Source organism: Pezoporus wallicus, unplaced genomic scaffold (assembly GCF_028554395.1).
Source record: "Pezoporus wallicus isolate ANWC-B61680 ecotype Strahan unplaced genomic scaffold, APGP_CSIRO_Pwel_v1 contig_2, whole genome shotgun sequence".
Lineage (NCBI taxonomy): Eukaryota > Metazoa > Chordata > Aves > Psittaciformes > Psittacidae > Pezoporus > Pezoporus wallicus.
The window spans coordinates 2833882-2856119 of record NW_026639478.1 but is presented as its reverse complement, the minus strand read 5'-3'; positions in this window follow the sequence as shown (position 1 = coordinate 2856119).

The window sequence follows — 22238 nt, the reverse complement described above, 5'->3', positions numbered from 1 at the left end:
CTGAAGAAAGAAATCAGAATTTGGACAGGAAGGATGCAGTCCATTCCTGCACCAAGGCATCCTCTGGTTTTCATGCAAAAATACCTCCTTTCAACTCTCATTTGACATTGCAAATAATAGAGGCCAATATCAGCAGTGAAACCAAACCTGCTTTGCATGTGCTTCCCATCCAAATAAAGCCATACTGCATATAAACAGCTGCCACCCTACCAGTGTCTCACATATTTGTCACTCCGTAGATAAATTTGATTACAGACAAAATTTGCTGGAAGGCAGTTAAGTTCAGGTTTGGAGATGACCAAACTGACCATTTGTTGTACTCAGCACAGACATAAATCAGACAATGCATACACACACACAACTTCCAAGTCAGCTTCCTCCAGAGATTGTCCAAGAGCTCCAGTCTTGAAAACAATTACCGGGAAAGTGGAGCCACAGGGAGAGTCTGGATACAGCATTGTTTCTTTGGGGCTTCCCTTTTTGTGCTCCACATAGTTTCCTCCCGGTCAGCTGTTCGATCTCTCACTTTACCTGACAGCCATTCTGGATGAAGAGATTTCCCTGTCGTCTTCGTCAGGGCTCTGAACCGAGGTGATCTCATCTTCCTACCTAAATCTCTCAGTTCAGGCAGAGACAATCTGTTGTAAGGCCAAGCAACCCCACTGACTGTACCTTCTGACCCATACAGAAGGTATGTGTCCCTGTGTCCTGAGGAGAAGCTTGACCCCACACACTTCCAAACATATGAACCAGTTCCAGGATGGGTTCATACTCAGTTCTAGGCATTTCATGCAGTAGAACTAGAAACTAGTGATCTTTGTCAAGAAGTCTCGAAGCTGTCTTCATAAAGCAGGAATGCAGACTGTAGTGATAAAGAAGAGGTAGGGGCAACAAGGCAGGGATAATAGTACATCTTAGCCCTAGGTGTTGGAAAGAGAGCACCCTGCTCTGTGCAAGCTTTTAGCTGAACTAAGAAGCTAGGAACTAATGCTGACTGGCATGGTTTGAGTTTTCAAGTTCAACAGTAAATTTATGTTTTTGGGAAGAATTATGAAGACTGCCAGCTGACACCTTGTGCTGTCTCACAGACAACTTTCTGCTAAACAGGGATAGTTCAGAATAACAGAAGTCCTGCAGCACAATAAACAGTAGTGGGTACATCACAACATGCCCATGGTACAAAACTCAGAAGCAAAACAAGAGCAGAAAGGCCTTGTAAACATCTTGTGAAAGTCTGTTATATATAGGTTGGGTGTTTTGGGTCTGACCATATCTGAGGTGGCTGGCAGAGTGAGTCATGTACACATTCAATTTTGTTACTATTTTTTTCATTGACCTATTCTTTCCTGCCTGCAAAATCCTTAGAAAGCAACCAGAAGCACCATGAATACACTACAGTTATTAGGAATATTCCAGCTATTCAGCTTATATACTAAATGGATGAGGTACAAAGGCTCATCACTCAGGTGGGATGCAGACAACCACGTCTTCATCTCCCTGTTCAGCCACAGACTTCATACATGCCCTAGGACAATGCAATCATTCTTGAAAGTGGGACTACATCTATCTGCAAAGTCAGAATAGTAGTACTTCTGTACATGTACTACAACCATAATGATCTGATGGGTATGCAGAACAACTAAAGCTCTTCAATAAGGGGGTCATATCTTAAAGTAAATGGGAAGGCAGTGCATACACATCCAAGTGAATGATTCAGCAGTTCAGCAGCTCTATGGCAGCGCCACTCACCCATGTTTTCCTCACATATATCTTCACCCTACATTATTTGCTGACAAGCATGTAGCTGAAGAAACAGCTTAGGTGCAGCAAACTCAAGAGAACATCTCTGAGAAGCTGAAGGACTACAACAGAGCAACACCACAGCAGTCATTCAAGAGTCTGTTACACTCACTTTTCTGCATTTCTTCTGCCAAGTAGTAGCAGGAGTACAATTAGGCAAGTCTTTCAATGTGTGCTTTTCATGGCTACCTGAAGCCAACTGTCGTGGTTTAAACCCAGCCAGCCAGCTTGTTCACTCACTTCCCCCCCGCCCCCTTCTTGCCCTCCCCCTACTCCTGGAGGGATGGAGAGGAGAGTCAGAAAGAATGCAACTCCCACAGGTTGAGATAAGAACAGTTCAGTAACTAAGGTATAACACAAATCACTACTGCTACCACCAATAATAACAATGATAAAGGAAATAACAAGGGAAGAGAATACATCACCTCACCACCAGCCAACCGATAACTCGCCCCCCCAGCCCGACCAAGCTCTGACCGATACCTCTTCCAACCCTGCAGACTCCCAGCCCTTCCAGCTAACTCCCAGTTACATCCCGGGCATGACGTGCTGTGGTATGGAATACCTCTTTGGTCAGTTTGGGTCAGGTGTCCTGTCTCTGCTTCCTCCTGGCTTCGCCTCCTCCCTGGCAGAGCATGAGGCTCACAAAGTCCTTGGCCAAACCAAAACATCCTTGTTATCAGCTCTGTTCCCAAGCTGAAAGTCAAAGCACTGCACTGCACCAGCTACCAAGAAGGAGAAAAATGACTGCTACTGCTGGACCCAGGATACCAACACACACAAAGCATTCCTGTTCTCTCACTACTAAGTATTTGCAGAACTTTCTGCAAAAACAACACATCATGCCCATGTGTCAGAACTCAGTGGGATAACATAGACAAGCACAAACAATGAAAACTTTGAAACTTTACAACTGTGTGAAAGTTTCCCACATGTTAATGTTGGTCTCAGCAGCAGGAAGGGAGCAATTTTTACATGGTAATGAATTGTTCCTCTGTTGCAAAGCACGAAGTTCAAAAGCAGACATGTAACTCATATCTTCATCTCACTAACCTTTTCCTCGGGAAAATGCACACTGTTTTCTATAACTGCATAACTGAAAATCCTAGATTTAGGACAAAAATCTTTTTAAGCACTTACTCTGTAACACAGCACAGCACCACAGTGCCTTATGCAAATCTGTTTCTCTCCTCTTATTAAGTAAAGTGGCATAGAGCACTTGACCAAGTATCATATAAAAGTGACACCTTCTAAACATACCCACAAGAAGCAGTGGAACACCAGCTTCCCATCTTTTAGAACAGAAGACAGATAAGGGCACGCAGGCTGCAGGAAAGCACAATTCACCAGAATCATCAGTAAATCCTTGACTATATATACATAGGGCTTGAATTTCCACACTGCAGCAGAATCATTTCCGTAAACAGGTGTTCTGACATCAGTCTAACCTACTAAAAGGGGGCTATTCATGTCATTACCAAGTACAAAACAGAATAACACAATCTATTTGTGCAGGGCAATTTCAAAGATGAAAAGCCTGCTCTCGTATCCTTGCAGTTTTATATCATTAGATTGTGCACCACAGTGGTCGTATTTCTACAACTCCCAAATTGGAGTGATAGAAATTTTTCAAAAATCTGTCAAAATATTTTATCTTAATGCTTTTTCGTGCATCTGTTTGGCCATCTTTCAAACAGCTCTACCACATTACACAGTACAAACAGAGCTAAAATACGGAACCAATCCTGCAACTCTTACTTGTTTGTATAATTCCTCAAACTACCCCACTACAGAAACTGAATCTCTCCTGCTCCTAACCACATCTGTTCTAGATTCCCTGTGCTGCTCATGTCCTCAAACATTGCCCCAGATGTTGCTCAATCCTGTTGTTCCTTAGTCTCATTCTAACAGGAAAAAATACGTATTTTCATAATAACACATGTAAATGAGCAAGTATACCTATGTTAATATTTGTAACAAATTCTGTACACACTCTCACTAGTATCAAGAACAGAATTCTTGCAGCTGAATGCATTTCATCTTAAATATCATCACTACGTTACCTATAATTGATCTAGATAATGAATCTCCTTTAAAAACAAAGAAATACATTTTGTTTCTGTGTTTAATTTCACAGGAGAGACATACTCAAATGTTAGGTCCTCTTCCCATTAATAGTTACCATCACTCTGTGCTTCAAGAGCACAGCCACCTTTAAAAGTGTTCTTGCCACAACAATTGTGTGAAACTGCCTTTTGATGACTAGGGAAGGGACTGAATACATTGCACAGTCAGAGTTAAATCTTACACACAACTTCACCCACATAATTAATAGCTACTTATTTTGGACTTGGCTTTTTTATAAAATTACAGAAAGTTATTTCTAAACTTTTAGATACTATTTTCACCAAAACAGGAATCCTACAAAAATAAGTTTTGTATGCAGCTGGCTTGAATAAACAAGCCTGTATAAAACCAGTAGAAGAAAAGCACTTTTCAGGGAAGAAGTATCAGTTGGAAATAGGATGTGGGAATAGAGATGTATATGCATCTCTTTTTTGCCAATTACATACAAAATTTTCTATAAAATTACTGTCTTTGCACACAAATGAGTATGTATATGATAATGACACTATTTCTCAGACACCTGAATTATATATTCAGATACCCATTTCCATAGTTAGAGGTAATGAGCTTCACCAAGCAATAGTATTGCTGTAACTTGTCTTTTATTACCTTTGGACTGGCAAACAGATAAGCAGAGTTTTCACCTTCTACTAACTTACTGTAGCAAATACTTTCCCTCTCCTATTCTGCTACACTTATGCTCAGGCATTGCTCCCAGTTGCTAACAACTTCATTTTTTAAAGAAGTAATAAAATAAGGGGTTTTATACTTGCAAATTCTCCATATTTCTAAACAATGTATTTATAAAACATATGTTGTACACACACGAAAAAGAAACAAATAACGCTGACAAATACATTTTGAATTCCAGAACATTAAAGTGAGATTTAAAACAGTGTAAGAGAATCTAGAAGGAAGTAAATCACAACAGCCTTTTAAAATATTTTAAACTTATGTTTCATATTGCATGTTCAAACCTGACCAGTTTTCATAATCTATGGATTTTCAGAACTGCTACTGATCTGCAGAGAAAATGCTCAAGTGGCAGACCAGTTTTGTTGAAAAGGCTCTTTCCTCAGTACACAGGTCAAAATGCTGTTATTGCTGATAAGGGGTAGCCTGATCTATCAAACCTCCTAACAAGCAAAGCCAAGTCTTTCCTTTCCTCCTCTCATCCAGAAGGTTAAAATTCTTTGATCTCAAAGCTGGGAAAATGTTTACTACTTTTTCCAGGCAGCCTATTTCTCCCACCACTCTTTCCTGTGCCTACAGCCAGCTGCCACCCCAGAGACTAAACAGCGAGGCTGAGATCACAAATCCTAGCCACCTTCTCCACCAAGAAACTATCCTACTCCCAACCACATCAGCTTTCACAGTCTCCGTGCTGCTGCTGTCCTCATGCATTGCCTCAGTTTTCACTAAATCCTGTTGCTTCTTAGATGTCACTGCCTCCTTTCCCTTTCTTTATCACCACAACTCCCAAGGCCCGAGACCCGAGTTTTACTGGTGACTTCTGAGGATGTGAGCAGGCAATATTGGGATATTCCTATCTCCATTCCCTCTATCATACTCCCTCCCTTATCTTATGCCTGGCTGAATGTTCCTCTGCAATTCCCCAGCACGAGTAGCTCACCTGCTGACAGGAAAAAATTAGTCTGAGTACAGGTTTCAGTGTGAGTAAGGTCTGTGTTTAATAGGGATATTTTTCCTAGTTTTAGTGACACTGCCAATGTCAAAGCCCCAAATTCAATGAATAACAAATGGCTACAGATTTTGAGACAAGCTTTCTTTCCTTTCATGCACATACACTTTCCCCTTTCTTCCTTGGCTGAAACAAGAGGTTTTGAAATGGATTTTGTGAATGATGGGAGGATTTCAACTACCAAAAAAAATTATGTATACATGGACCAATGAAAATCAACACCACTGCAATTAAAAAAAGAAATGTAGGCATACCTTTTGGCAATAAAAAGTTAGCTGTTTGGATATCATTAGAATTAACATCAAGTGAAACCACTATGGTTAAAGAAATACTACCAACTCAGCACCTTTCATCCTGAGAAATGCCAACTCTGTAATACTGTCAACAGAAGCCAAAATACAATGCCAAGACTAAAGCACTGTTGGATGATTGTCTATGGAAAGAAAGCATTTAATAATACACAGAAAATTCACTGCTGTGCTTGAAGTAAATAATAGTTCAGTAAAGAATAATGTAGCAAAAGAGCAATGTAACTCCTCACATTGGAAATTAAGATACAAGGACAAGCACCTTATTTTCAGCAGGTTTTCAACAGACTCTGAAATGCTTTGAAGTATTTAAAATACAGTTTTCTTGACTGAAAACAAGGCCTTCTGAACATCTAACGTTTTATCCCTGTGATAAAAAGCTGCCTGTGTTTATATTTAGAACTGTGAAAATCAAATGGTCTAGATCCCATGAAAAGTGGTTCGTTGTTTAATCTAGTAATTGGGACAAAAAATTGTATTTAAATTTAGAACTCTAAATGTGAAGATCCAGTTCTCAGAATTATTAAAAATGACAACTGTCACTGAAGTAAAAACCCAGTTTACAGGGTCATGGGGCAGGGGGCAGTGTGCCACGTTATAGTAAGTTAACATTGGCTTCCTCTCACTCAGACTGAACTAAACACATCATTCATCTTTAAAGCAAAGTAAGTTCAGAAAAGTGAGGGCGCAAAGGGGGAGAAAGCAGGAAAGAAAAAAAAAAACAAACTCCACAGTTCTTTTTTCATGACATCGCTTGAAAATATTTTTATGTCAACAGAGAAGATGGTTTTATTTTCTGAAAAGATGACTTCCAACTCCTGTGTTATCTATACCATTAATACACAGTTCTCACTAGGTAACACCAACTCAAGAAGAAACCATATTTTAAGTTATCATTTGCTACATTCCTGAAGATTTGTCAGAAGATCTATAGAAATTTGCATTGCATACGAATAACGTGATATTTAAATGAAATTTTAATACAGAAGAGAAAATACTATGACCACTACGCTCCAGAACACCTTCGAGGCCTGTCTGTCTCAAACACTGGTAGAGCCTTAAGGGTATTCCAAATCATTCCATTTAATGTAATCCCTTCCACTTGGTTCTGCTCTGTTCTATTAGAATCTTCACAGTTTCCATGGGAGCAGCCAAATGATAGAATAGCCTTGGGCATATCAAGACATGTTTTTCCATCAGTGCTGCAGAGTACTCACTTGCTACTGCAAATGTGTAAACATTTCTTTGCCAAATTATAACAGAATAACCGGTATGGAATTACTGGGATTAACAGAGGAGAGTTACTATAAAGGAGCTCAACTTCCTAGAAAGTTGTCTAGAAGTGTCTTGCTGGTTCAGCTGAGGCAAGTATTACTGATTTTTCAACATGCATTAATTCAGAAGAATAACTATCCAGAACATCCCACTAATTGTAACCAGAAGCCACAAATAAAATTCCTATTCAAAAGTAAAGGACTTCATTTCACTGACCAGGTAACGTTTTACTTGAAAGTATATTCACACAATTGTGCAGGTCATACAACCATAGAATAGTTTGGGTTGGAAGGGACCTTCAAAGATCATCTAGTCCAACTCCCTGCAATGAGCAGGGACATCTTCAACTAGATCAGGTGGCCCAGAACCACATCCAGCCTGGCCTTGAATGTCTCCAGAGATGGCGCATCCGCCACCTCTCTGGGCAACCTGTGCCAGTGTTTTACCACCCTCATTGTAAAGAATTTCTTCCTCACATTCAGCCTGAATCTCCTCTCTTTTAGTTTAAAACCATTGCTTGTCCTACTGCTTGATCTCAGCAGCTATAAGAGTAATTATTGCAACAGAAAGCTTTCTTGGTAAATATAAATAGAACAAAGCATGCATACAGTATATATGCAAGATTAAAGCCCACAGCCTTGTAGCTTCAAGTTTTATGTTTTATTTCAAGCAATAGCACAATAGTCTTGTTCCAACACCCATGCTGTTTATGCAAGTCTAAGTTACTTGCTTCAGATTTTTACAGTAAAATATAAACTGCACAACAGACTGCCCAAAAGATTAATATGCAAGAAGCAGTTTGATGCATGTGTTCTTTTATTTTTTTTTTGGGGGGGGGGAATAGGGGGAGAATAACAGATGTACATGTACAGATGACAATTTTGAGAATCTTGTCAAGAAGCTACTGAAAAAGCTTTTATTCCAAGGTTTACATACAAAACACAACTTTTCTCAAACTGAGCTTAAAGCAGGCTGTAGCCGCACAATCGTTCTCTGTTTTACTACATTTGGTATTGAACAACTGGATTCTTCAGAGATCCCACTACAAAATCACATGTGCGAATTAAACACAGTTTCATTGTTCACTAAAGAATAATTAAAGTCTAAAACTTAGATCTAACTATGCACTTGTGTGTATGAATGTATCAAACAACCCAGATAAAACTCTGACTTCAATAATAGCTACATCCATGCTATTCTCCGGATGGTATATTTATGTCATTCAGAACTAGTTCTAGTAACTTAGTTCCACACAAACACATCCAGCTGAAAACCCACCATTAAAAATATGCTAAAGGAATAAGCAGAATTGAAAGACCTCATAAAAAGCCAACAAGGTAGGAAGATTTTATCATGTTCCATTTATTAGGTGTCAGTTCAGTACTTGCAGCATAACAAACTTTACTTGCAAGTCAGGCAAAATGCAGAGGAAATGAGGTATATTCTCAGAATTATTGATTAGTTATTTCAAATTTGAAGATGTGCCACCTTGGCTGAGCAATTTTTTGTTAACGATGTTGACAAGAAAAACTGTTCCTAGCTGTGTAACACCAGAAGCAGTTTTCTGGACTTTCATTTTAGTGACGGTTTATGACCTTAGACAGTTCAAAAGATGCTGTTTATGGGAGAAGTCAGCCACCTGTAAAAATGGTAACAGCTCATGTCTCAGTGCAAATACTAAGTTAAAAAAGAACAAATTTCTTGAACAGCTTTGTAGTTGAGCTCTGATTTTGATTTATGCTTTCCATTTCTCTGGTTTTAGTCTTACCAGAAATCAGCTTGTCGGGCCTGGCACATAAGCATTAATATATGTTGGCACTGGAGGTGGTTTTGATAGAGATGGGGATGCATGGGGATATGGGTGAAAGGATTAATGATAGCCAAGAATTAAAAGTCTTGAAGAATCAGATAAGGATATTTTTTATAAAATTAGCTTCAACCTAAGTCAAGTTTCAAAACAAAAAATATAGTCCAAAGTAACAAAGCTTTTAAAATCTGGATACTTACTGGTGTTATACTATCTTTCTGCATGCAATCCATTAAGTGTTTAAATAAAAGAGATGTAAAGAGAGACTTTTATTTTACCAATAAATTCCAAGAAGTTTTAAAAAGGTTTATAGAGAAAATCTTATATCACACAAAGGTTATTGATACACTGCTAAATATAACAGGCCAGGGACTCCCCTTACCTTAGGAAGCAAGTGCAGCATAGCTCAGATTATACCCACATGGCTGCACTGTCATCTGTTCAAAATATCTCACAACATCCACAGAGCAGCTTTCCACTGGAAATAACCCTCACAAGAACTGTGCCCAGTCAGCAGCTGGATGAGTGCTAGTTGGCAGATGAACAATATAAATGCTGGTCCTCGAAGCCAATTCTTTTCTTTAGTAGTGAAGGCATAATTAAAGATTCTTTCCACCATTCAGTATTAATGCAAAACTCCAAATAATGCTAATACAATCAATGCAATGAGTTGAGAATAATGTCCATTACCAGCTTATTCATCTACTTATTTTCTTAAAGCTACTTGATGTTTAAAAACAATACACCAAATTACATTTTACTAGTTTCATTAGATGTTCTTTTGGCACATCAAAAATCCAGATGATGATACATTTTATGTTTTAAATGTACTTATTTCATGAAGAGTCTCTTAATCTTTTTCACTTTTAATCAGTCATTCTATATTATCATCTCCAGCTTGATTTTTTTCAATTCATAATTAGCATGGCATAAACTCTCCATAACTGAACAGAATTTCAATGAAAATGAAGATTCCTTCAGTGAAAACATTTTTAAGAGTAAACAGTGAATTCAGATGATCATCATTACATTACTTCTGCACTAAGCCTAGAACACTGCCATAAGTGAAGCATTCACCTAATTCTGAAATTAAGCAGAGTGGGGCAAGGGGGAAGAGAAGAGGCAACAAACCGAAAGCTGAAAAATTCTTCATAAGAGCAAAGTGCTGGTCAACAATATGCTTTTGTCATCCTTTGTTAACATTATTTTGATGCCCTATTGCTGAGGATTCACATTTAAATCAGCAGGGGGAGGAAATCAGTAAAAAGTAAACCAGTTGTGGACTAGCTAAATATTTTCTTTTTTCTCTTTCCCATGAACTGCAACCATTTGAAAATACTAAGCAGCACCAGCGGCAGTAATTTTTAGCATGTCACAACAAGGTCAATATGGTACTAACTTTACAAGTCTTTGGGTAATAGATGAGACATGAAGCAGCTTTTGGTTCATTTGGTATTATCCTCATTATGGCTTTAGCTGGCACAGGGGATCAATATATCTGAACATTACACTACTCCTGAACAGACAGAAGGACATATTGTTTATTTGGCTGCCTAGTGATTTCTGACACAGGAGCCTATCAATTATATTATGGTATGAAAACCAGTGTCAACTAAGAGGACTCCTAACAGAACTATGATATGGTTATTCAAGAGCTATTAGTCAAAAGCAATCAAAATATCTAACCTAGCAAAATAATATTTAATCTGAGGCTGTCTTTATAACAATCTCTGCTTTTTTTTAACTTTATGAGATTGCTTGTCACTGACTTGAGGTGGCGCAGGATTCCCCAGAATCCACTTGATTTTAGTTGCCAACAGTTAAAGCCTACGGCAAAAATTACCCATTTAAGCAAATTCAACAGCTAAGCAGGAGATGAAATTACATTACTTTCCCACAGTTAACTAACTGTTATGTTCTTGCCTAGTGTGTCCATTATTGTCCAGAAGCTTTTACAAGCACCATTACCCTAGACCCTTTAAAAGCTGTTTGTAATACAAGGTTGAATCTCTCAGCTATGTTCAATCTCATTTCAAACAACCTAATTGTTATTATATGTGCATCAGTATTACAAATACTTGTTTGTGCATCTATAGTTAAAACTAAGTTGTGAGGTTATAGCATATATCAGATGCAGAAATTTGATCCAAGTCCATAAATATCTACTGGGATCATCTGGATTCCTCTGTCCAGTCAGGAGCAGCCACAAAAATCATTAAAACAAAGGGACGGTTTGCAAATGTATGCTTTTCCCTGTTGCCCCATCCCTTGCAATCAAAACCATGTTCACCCACCAGCTGAGATAGGGAGAATATTGTGAAGGCAGAGGAAAAAAAAACCTTACATGTTCATAAGGTAGAAGTGATAGGATGAAAGAGCCCAATGCATGTCATGTATGTCTAGGAGTAAGGCCATCTGTATTGCCATACTTCTTTTAATATCAAGGCCTTCTTCTACATCTCTTGTGACATTTGAAGATCTTTTAATACACTTATGATATATAATGAGCTGCATCTTCTCCATTCTAACAAATGCTTCAAAGGCCAATTAAGGCTTCTTACATACGGAAAAAGTGTAAAATTTAATTAAGACATCTGTCAGGAAATCAATACAATGGACAGCATCTGTTTTGTTTCTCAACTTGAAACTAATATTCATTCAAAGTGGGACCAATAGGATCACAGAGAATCCTCTGAAAAGAGGAGCAGATTACTTCTGCTCTAGAGAATATGCTGATGAATAAAAGCTTTTTAGATTAGGATGAGGCACACAGAGTTTGAGATGGGAAGAGTCAGAGAACAAGATTAAAGATGAAAAAAGCCCCCAGCATAGTAAAGGGACTATGATCTTTCTAAGAGGAACAGGAAAGAAACAAAACCAGGTTTTTCCTGGTGGGCTGCACATCAGAAGAACACATAGACTTCGTGCAACAAAAAAAGAAATCAAATCTCATAGGTAGGTCTGGAAATAGGAGAGGACAGAGGGGAAGTTATTTATAAACCTTTTTGGGTTTCTTACCTATTCTTTCATTTTAAAGTTAGCTATTAATTTTTTCCTCCTAATAAAATATTTTATAAAAGTTATTTTTAGAATCATATAATTCAGGTTGAAAGGGCCATAGGTATTTTTCGAGAATTCTCACTATAAAGAAAAATAGACCCAGCTCATATCAATGGCTTAATGTGGATTCCTAGTCAGAAAATCAACCAAAACATATTTTAAACAATACAAGCATATGATTCAGATACTCTAACTTGACACTTGATTAGGATGCACTAACTTGAACTCTCTAACTTTGTTTACCAGATAGTTTGAAGGAAAACTATTAAGGAAATGTCACAATCATTAAATTCTGGACTTAATGCAAGGAAGTAAATTTTCTTGCAAAAGCAATAAACACAGTTATTAGATAAGGTTTCCTTATTCTTGGGATAGGCTTATTTTCCTCCTCTCGTTGTACCATAACAGAATTTTTTATCACCTATTAGCTAATCTAACTCAAGCCTTCCTGTTTCTGCCTGAGAACTCTCCATTTGGCCATGATTCTTACCAATCAGACCAGAAGAGTAGCTGAGGATCCACTGTTGTTTCATTATAACTTTACTGTTTAGAACCAGATGGATCAATATACTTTATAACTGAATCTATATACTTTATAACTGCTTTCTTTTACACACCCTTTTGTTGGAACACATTTACAATTTTGGCCAAAATTGACAGATTTTTTTCTTTCAACAATAAAAGGTTAAAGGACACTTATCAAGGGGTTTTCAAGGTAGAAGTTCTGACTTACAATAGTTTGCAAGATTAGCCTTTTTATCCATACCTAAAAATCAAGTGTTATGAATTTAAATGCTTATCAAATGTTTGAATGTATCTTCAAAGTAGCCATGAATGGATGCATAAAGCATTTTAAGATAAAGGGCATTACTCCTTGATACACAGCAGCAGTCAGCATTGCACATTAGCAAAAGTGAAGAATCTTTCTAAATAAGCCACGAGTGCAAGTTTTCCACAGGGGTGCTTTATGCTACAATCACATTCATCAGCTTTCATCTGCACTATTAAGAAAGAATATCTATCAAGGCTTGTTTGTTAGTCATTATGTGTCAAGAATAGAAAAAATAAGCAGCAGCAGAAATGCACGGGAGCAGCTTTTACTCCCATTCTTTTGTCAGCACAGTAACAGTTAACCAGGTGCAAAAACCTTCTTAAAAATTGTTGTATCTGCATGTCCTGGAATCACAGGAGGAGGTTTTGTTCAGATGATGCCCTTCAAACCAAAGATTTCAGACAATTGGTCTGTCATGTTGCTTACTTTAGACAGGCAAGTAACACAGCTGCCAAACAACTAGAATATGCAGCCTTTGGGGGACCAAGTGCAAGCTTTGAGTTTTGTTAGTTTTGCAACTGATTTTGGTTATCTTGGAAACCACCAGGAGTACTGAAAACTACACTGACAAATTTTGTTGTCTTATTTTCTTGCCTAGTACTTCACTGAACAAGCACCCCTTCTCTCAGTTACAATATTTATGGAGTAAGGCAAAACACATGGTAAGGGTGGCAAAATGTGCTTGTTGGTGATCAGAATAAACAAGCACTCCCACAAGTGCAGGAATACCTTGCCTGTTTCTGAAGAAATCAGCCAGGATTTGCTAATTGTTTCCACAAGACCTTCTATTCTGGTTACCACAACCTTCTGTTCTTTTCCATTGCCAGGAAGCTCATTCTGTGGATTCCTAGGGTTCGTTCCTTTTTCTCTCATTGCATATCTTAAGGACAGCAGAAGCAGAGCAGCTGGGAGATTAATGGAGCGCTAAGTAAAACAGTGGGAAGGTAAATGGAGCAGTAGCCAGCAAACAACCAAAAACTGAGGGAAGAAGCTTGGTGAATCACTTCTTTCCCTGCTTAGTACTGAACTATGTGAAGGTGAATTGCAAAAAGCTTATTTATTAAAACCCACATGACATTCTGGATTTCATGTCATCATTACATATCTGAGCTTCTTTTGGCATTGCACCAGCACTCTGATGGATACCTTTCTTCCTCCTCCTGTTCCACTTTCAAAGAGACAAAAATGCATGTAAAGTTTTCCAGGTGCTACTATTATGTTAGTTTTTGCTTTATCTTTAAGTGTGCAGTGAATTGAAATGCGTAAAGTAATATCAGCATTCAATGGAAGGCCTTACAGGAGGAGATGTTTTAATTTTAAGAACTATTTTGCTCACACACTCATTCTTTCATAATTAAATGCTCACAAGAATGAAGACGCATGTATCCAAGTAGTTTGTGCAAGATGACTTGTAGTGAACATGGAGATTAAGGAATACCAACAGTCACTGAATTATTATGTCTTCTGGGTCTCTCACAGGCTGGCAATATGCTGGCTTTTGGATGTAACTTTTATACAGTTTATGACTTCACAATGACTGTAAAGTTTTAATCCTCTGCCACCTCTATGGTTTATTAAACAACACTTGTATTTTCTTTGCCACCTATAACCTATCCTTTGGTCTAGACTTGCTTTTGTTTTCCTAAACTGAACATTACCGAGAAAATGCATACATATGTGCTATGATTTTATTAAAATACTAATCTAAATGCTATCAACATATGTAATTCTTTTCTCTCTCCTTTCACCACTTTCTCTGGTGGTTTCACACTTAAAAATTGCCATTTAATTCTTTCCTTATACCAGCAGTAACATTTCTATTGCATATCTCTATAATCCTTTCACATGAATCTTAGCCTAATCACATCATGTAACTTCTGCTTCAGTCATATGACTCCTCTGAAACCAATGTCATCCTTTCCAGATTGAAGCTTTAAAGCAAAGATTAGAATCTGTAACACCTAATGCAAATATGAGCTGTCTAGACTTTCACTTCCTCAGAATGATACCAAAACTGACTGTAGTTCTTTATGTAATCACCTCATTCAAGAGCAAGAAAGCACTCTCACGAAGTTCATGGATGATACTGAGCGGAGGGCAGCAGCTGACATACTGGAGGGCAGGGCTTCCTTTCAGAGACCCTGAATATACCCACATGCTGAAAAAATGACCCTCCATGAAGTTCAACAACAACAAATGCAAAATGCTGCACCTGGAAGAAACAGAACAGGCTGAAGATGTCTGCTTGGGAGCAGCTTTGCAGAAAAGGACCTGGGTATCTCGGTGGACAGTAAGTTGAGCATGGCCCTATAGCATGGCTTTGCAGCAGAGGGCCAAACACATACTGAACTGCCTCAGCAAGAATATAGCCAGCAGATCAAGGAAATCCCCCTCAATTCAGCAGCTGTGAGACTGTGTCCGGAGCTCTGTGTCCACTTTTAGGTTTCGCAATCAAAAAAGTCATTGGCATGCTGTAGCATGTTCATCTGCAGAGGACTGTAGAGAGGAGAGTCAACACAATTACGAGGCTGGAGCATGCTACTTGCAAGAAGGGATTCTCAGAGCTGAAGTTGTTCAATCTGAAAAAGACACTGGTATGGGTAAATCTTACCACATATGAGGTATGTGCATATATCTTACTTCCCTCTTCAGTCACACCCTCATGGAAAGTATAGGTGAAGATAGATAGATAGATAGATAGATAGATAGATAGATAGATAGATAGATAGATAGATAGATAGATAGATAGATAGATAGATAGATAGATAGATAGATAGATAGATAGATAGATAGATAGATAGAAGACAGAGCCAGACTCCTCTGGCTGTCATTACCTGGTGCAGGTAGTGACAAGATGCAACACACACACGTTGCAACATGGAAAATTCCAAACAGGTTTCAGGTAAGAGATTTTTAACTGTGAGAGTGCTCAAACACTGAATAGGAGTTCAGAGTGGTGGTGTCATTTTCATCCTTGGAGACAGTCAGCATTCAACTGGACAGTGCAGCAAGCAGCCTAATATAACTTGATCCTCTTCCATCCCTCTCAACATAAATTATCCTATGTATAATAAAGAAGTCTCTTCAATCAAATTGTTCCCTGTTCCATGCAGTCTTATTCATGTGAATGAAAATCTGGTATGAGAACATAAGTATAAAACTTCAGTTAAAACAGTAATAATTTGCTAATGGAAAAAAAAAGTATCAAGCTACCTAATTTGTGTCAAACACATCTGCATTCATGGCCATACTACTTTTAAAGTCATTTAGCACTTTCCCAGATATTTTCCAAAGTCTGCATGTCAATTTCTACTGTCTAACTTCTGCCACACACCTATAAGATACTTACCTTTAAATGAAAAATTTGGAGAGAAATAAAGTGTCATGTTCAATGAAGTCTTCACAGTATCACAGTATGCTAGAGATTGGAAGGGACCTCGAAAGATCATCTAGTCCAATCCCCATTCTCTGCTTTTCACCAATATCCAGTCCATTTTAAATTCTGGAGGTGCATCTGGGTGTCCCCATGCACCTGTAGCAGGTTCCAGGAGGGGGAATTACAAAATTATTACTTTATTGCTTTAGTCTCAAATCTGTTTTCTAAACATTCTCTAATTTCCTAGATTGGTATCTTCTGTGAATGCGGACTAGACGCCTATTTAGCTAAAATGGCAAAAGGCCTTATTACAAAAATCTAAAAGTGTATTTTCCCAGTGGTATAACAGTAACTCATAGAAAATAGATTTCATACTCTAATAACCTTGCTTTTATCAGACAGCATTGGAAAACAACCAATTCCAACTTCTCTGTTTTGTTTTGGAATTGTAATACCCCAGACTCTGTTTTAAAATAATGTGGCTTCAGTGGCTATTTTAATTTATGCATCTCATACTTGTTCTAAGAGTAAAATTGCTTTCCCTTGTTTTTAAGCAATCAAATCAAGGGTGTCAGTCAGTCAGTCAGTCATTTAGTATCTTTTCCTACTCAATGGGGGAATATCATAATCCCAGAAGGTTATTCATCCTCTTACATAGAGATACTTATTCAAGAGTTGCCAGATGTTGTTATAGAAGAAACCTGGATGGCTAGATCTTCTCAAATAGATAACACTAAATGATAATGTATTCTCTTGGGCCTACATGGAGTGAGAACGTGCAGAATACTAATTGCCTGAATTGGTTTTGGGGCAGGAATTGGATACGATATCTCCCACCAAAGTGAGCTCATATACCATACCTCAATCTCAGCAGAACCCATTCCTGAGAATTTTCCATGTGCGTTTTGACATAGATTAGTTTTCCCTTACATTTTAATGAGTTAAATCTCACTTCAAATATATTATATTCATCTAAATAACTTCATGCTAATTTTCACAGTCATGATAGTCTCACACTGCTTTTCCTCTAAGTCACTATCATTAAACTGAAGCAAAAGTTAAAATCACCATTTTTTTTTCTATTTTTTTTTAAAAAGTGTTTTCACTCATGGGTCAAAGTCTTAACTACAGTATGTTTTCAGTTTTGTGGTTGCAAATATTAACATGTTAAGCAAACTCAATACAGGTTGTCATGTACTGTCAACTACAGCCAACATATTATTGCCCCTATTTTGATGGTTCTATATAGCAAGATCTATTCTGTGTTAGGTACCTACACTGAGACTATCCAATTTGTTGTGAAATATTTTACTTGAATAAGCACATAAAATGTATGAAAAAGCCTTCTAAAAGTTAAGACACAGTAACAAAGTTAAAATGCTTGAAGTCTTAAAGAAGAATTTTAAAATAGTAAATTAAATACCTGTTTGTCCCTGCAATTCACTGAAGTTAGGAACCTCTTTCACACTTTCTGAAAAATCAGATGTGTCCCCTATACAAAAAGAGAGGAAAAATAAGGCAATATGCAGTTTCTTCTTCACCCTCTCTCTTCTCATTTTGTCTGTTATATGGGTAATTTTTCAGCTGTCATTACATGTTCTAACTGTAAGGCTCTGTCAAAGGCTGCCATCTAACTCCCTAAGCAAAGGTCACTCAGTGACAGGGATTGGGAAGTATTAGAGAGCTTACAAGGAGGAAGAGATAATGACAAAAATCCAGTGTTTTAAGCCCCCGGCCATACCCCCCCACAAAATCCTCATAATGAACTTTCTATGCTCTGAGGTTGGGGTTTTTTTAATCAACACTATGCTGTAAGTTTCACTGAAATAAATTATATATTTTCCTACATCTCTTCCTAACCTGGTTCAACCTCTTGGGTTTCAGAATGTACAGAATGTACAGAACAGATTAAAAAATATGCAAACACCAGTCTCTAGAATAATCTCAATGCAGGCCACCTGATTCACAAACATCTCTTATCCTCAGAATGCAAAATAGGTCAGTAGTGAATTATGTTTTAACCTATTAGCAACCCAACACACCTAATAACCAACAGAGTTTCAAATGAACCTACAGCCATATGTGTGGTCAGAAGTTTGAACAGCCTCTCACAGTGCACTGCAACAAGCACACTTAAGGGCTTCACAATAGGAACAAAGCTGAGGAAAAAGCAAAGGGGCAAATGCTAAATTATAAGATTGAAACTTCCAGAATTTAACATGTTAGAAAAGAAACCACAGCAGCATTTCATAAAAAGCTTCTTGGTTGAGTCAACAGATTAATTATTGTGAAAAATATTTAGATCATGTGCTGGTTTTGTACTAGTGACAATGCAGTTTTATAATAGTGACAAATAATTATTACATGTAGTTATGACACTTGAACTCTACGATACCAAAGCAGGAACCTGCATCTTGGCAATTTCCTTGGGAAAAACAGCTGAATCATTATGGTGAAGAAAACAACGATGAGCAGTAACCCAAAGTGCAGAGCTGAAGCCTTCAAAATTCCAGATGGGAGTCTGCATCACCGAGGATATGCTCTGGAGCACCAGGATGGCTGAGAGAGCCACTAGCAAGAATATAACATGCTTTTAGGAAATCGAAGTGTGAAAGACGTATATGGACCAGGCTTGATTGCTTTTGAGATTTTCTTGAAAGACATTCTGAATCTCAGCCAGCTCTTCCGTTTATTATTTTCATACAATTCTCACAGTTATTTTGCTAGAAGAAAACAAATTCATGCAAATTTCTTCAATCTTAGAGCTAACAGTTGTATCTAGAATATGGTATGCAAAACTTATTTATACTGATATTTTAAATTGACTGTTAAGGGGGAAGAGAACTTTAGATAGATGATCTGACCTTGGCTTCCAGAAACTTGCTATACAGCAAGTCAAATTTGCTCCTTTATGAATATTAAATGGACACATTAAATAAACTGAAGTACTTTTTAGTGTATTAATCACATCTCTGCAAACAAGTGCTGAGCTTGCTGGATCCTAGATCTCCTAGTTGTGAAAATGTGTTTCTACAATGTTATTAGAGAGTCATTTGGGTAGGAAGGTACCTTCAAAGGACATCTAGTTCAACCTCCCTGCAATGAACATGGGTGTCTTAAACTATATCAGGTTGCCCAGAATCGCATCCAGCCTGGCCTGAATGTCTCTCTGGACAGCCTGTTCCACTATTTTATTACCCTCATTGTAAAGAATTTCTTCCTCACATCCAGCCTGACTCTCCCCTTTTAGTTTAAAATCATTACCCCTCAACCTATTGCAACAGGCGCTGCTAAAAAGTCTTTCCCTATCTTTCTTACTTTCAAGAACTGAAAGATCACAATAAGGTCTCCCTGGATCTTTCTCTTCTCCAGGAGCACAATCCCATCTCTTTCAGCCTTTTCTCACAGGAGAGGTACTCCATCACTGTGATCATTTTTATGGCCTTTCTCTGAACCCACTCCAACAAGTCCATATCTTTCCTGTGCTAAAATTCTCATTGAAAGAGTACTCTCTTCCTCTATCAAGGCCAATTCATAAGTTATGGAATATAATTTTAAAAGGATAGCATTTTTCCTGTATAAAAAATAATAATCCTTAAATTAAGCTGAACAAAGACCTAGAGAGTTATAAGAGTTTCTGGTACTCCATTAAGATCACTAGGGACATAAAAATGTGTGACAAATACTAATGTTCCAAAGGGACTGTGTTTAAATTGATTTTAAGTCAAAATAATAAATGGCTTTTTTTGTACATGCTAGGAAAGCTCGTGCATTTAGGAGTGCGCATTATGTAATCTTGGGTAGGAAATATCACATTCTTTGAATGTGAAAAAAAAAAAGAAAAAGAATCCCTGATTAGAGGGGTTTGGAGTACATTATTGCAACACCAAGAATAAAATTATTCAGTTTGGGTTTACATGATTTTCTCCTTGATATTATGGTAGCATCAGGCTCCATTTTGAAATTACAGAATTAATCTAGACAACAGGTAATTACAAAAACAAAAGCAAGAGATAGAAAAGAAGGGACCAAACACCAGAACTTTCAAATTTCTTTTTTCCAGAAATGTTTTTGCTATTTGTCTATATTTTTATGATTCTTGTCAGTGCAGTTTTCAAACTTCTTGCATATACTAATGGATTTGTTCTTCTTTAATAGCTCTGAGACATAAATATAAACTGCAGCTTTACAGAGAATACAAATAATGCTGCTTTTGCCTAAAATGACACAAAAATACATTGAGCAACACTGGAAACTGAACACACGTTTAGATGTACATGCCTCATTTATGAAGTCCGTTTTCCTTCCTAAGGAAGGATGTGACAGTAACTCGTGCGATAAGGAACACTTCACATGTGTTAAATCTCTGTAATAGGAAAAGAATGGCCCCAAGAGAGATTGAATCCACACCCAGCCAGGCACTTACATTGCCAGTAGAACTGGAAACAAACTCCCTGAATTTGCATCTATGATACTGGAAAAGCATTTACTATATTTATGCATTTTGCACTATAATTGTCAGGAAAAAAACCTAAAGGATATATATATACAGCAAGAAAGGTATTGTGCTTCCATTTGAAATAGAAGATTACCCCAAAAGAAAGAAAGTAGATAGAAGTGGCAGCCATGTTTGCATGCCCATCAAATATAGGTTTCTGCTGTTGCAGAAATCAGCAAATTAACAGATGAGCCCAGAAGACAATGTATCCTACAAAAAAATATGCCATATTTTTTTTTCTGCTGGCTAGTATGCTTAAAATGCTTTTTCTCCTGAATTTAAGAAGTTCCAACAGCAACAAAACTGTTCAAAAATGAAAACCTGTTTGTATTACTGCCTTTGTGAACATCAGCAATGCCTGCTTTAGAGAAATATCCTTTTAACCTTGAAAAGGATTGATGTCTTCATGCAGTGATGTATGGGGATATCTGTTCAGTAGTTATGAACAAGCACTTCACCTTGCAGGCTATAGCTATCAGTGGAGATCTATGCAGTTGCAGGAACTAGTTAATCACTGCATAGTACGGGCATTGGCTGGATTTATAACCACAGCTCTAACAGTGCATTTGAATCCAGTGTTAACGTTTGAGGAAACTGTATCACAGCTGTGACAAAATCAGAAGTTTCGAGAAAAAAAAAAAAAGGGGGGGGGGGGGAAGGAACCCAGTCAAAGACAAGAAAACAAGTTATATTAATTTATGGAATCCTGATGCCATATCAATTTTTGTTGCATGCAATTTTAATTCAAATAATGTTTAAAACCCACTACTGTAAGACTAAAAAATGAACACCTAACAAACTCAATTATATCCATTACTCAGATGTAAAACATCAGACTGACTTTCCATCCAGCAATCCCTCAAATTACTCAAAATGTCATTTTGATTCCCTTTTAGGAGCTTCTTACTTTGTATGCAACCTAATAATCAGCTATTCAGGACAGCAAGTGTGGGCTGCAGGCATAATACACATGTCTCTAGCAATGAAAAAAGCAATAGAAATTATATAAGTGCCCTAAGATGTCCCTGATACATTTTCCTGTATTCAGAATATCAAATGTTTAAGTCTTTGAGTTTTTCAGCTAACAAGTTGCGAAGTGTTCTTATAAAATGAAAACCACTAAGAACAACAGCAAAAAAAAAGCACCAAAAAAAAACCCAAAACAAAACACAAACACAAAATAACACTCTAATACCCACCTTACATTTTCTGTAACAAATGACAGGGTTAAGCCAGTTCATACTCTCTCTTCAAATACTGATGTAGTAATTCCTTCCTCCCCTACCTACCCAATACAAAATTCAAGCTATGGATTGAGTAACCTTTACCTTTTACTGATTTATTCAACAGTCTTAAAGCTTATTGTCACACTTCAGGAGGACTGCCCACATATTTGGAATTTCCTGGGTTTATCTTCTTTTCCACTTGTGTATTTCTACTCATGTACTACAGG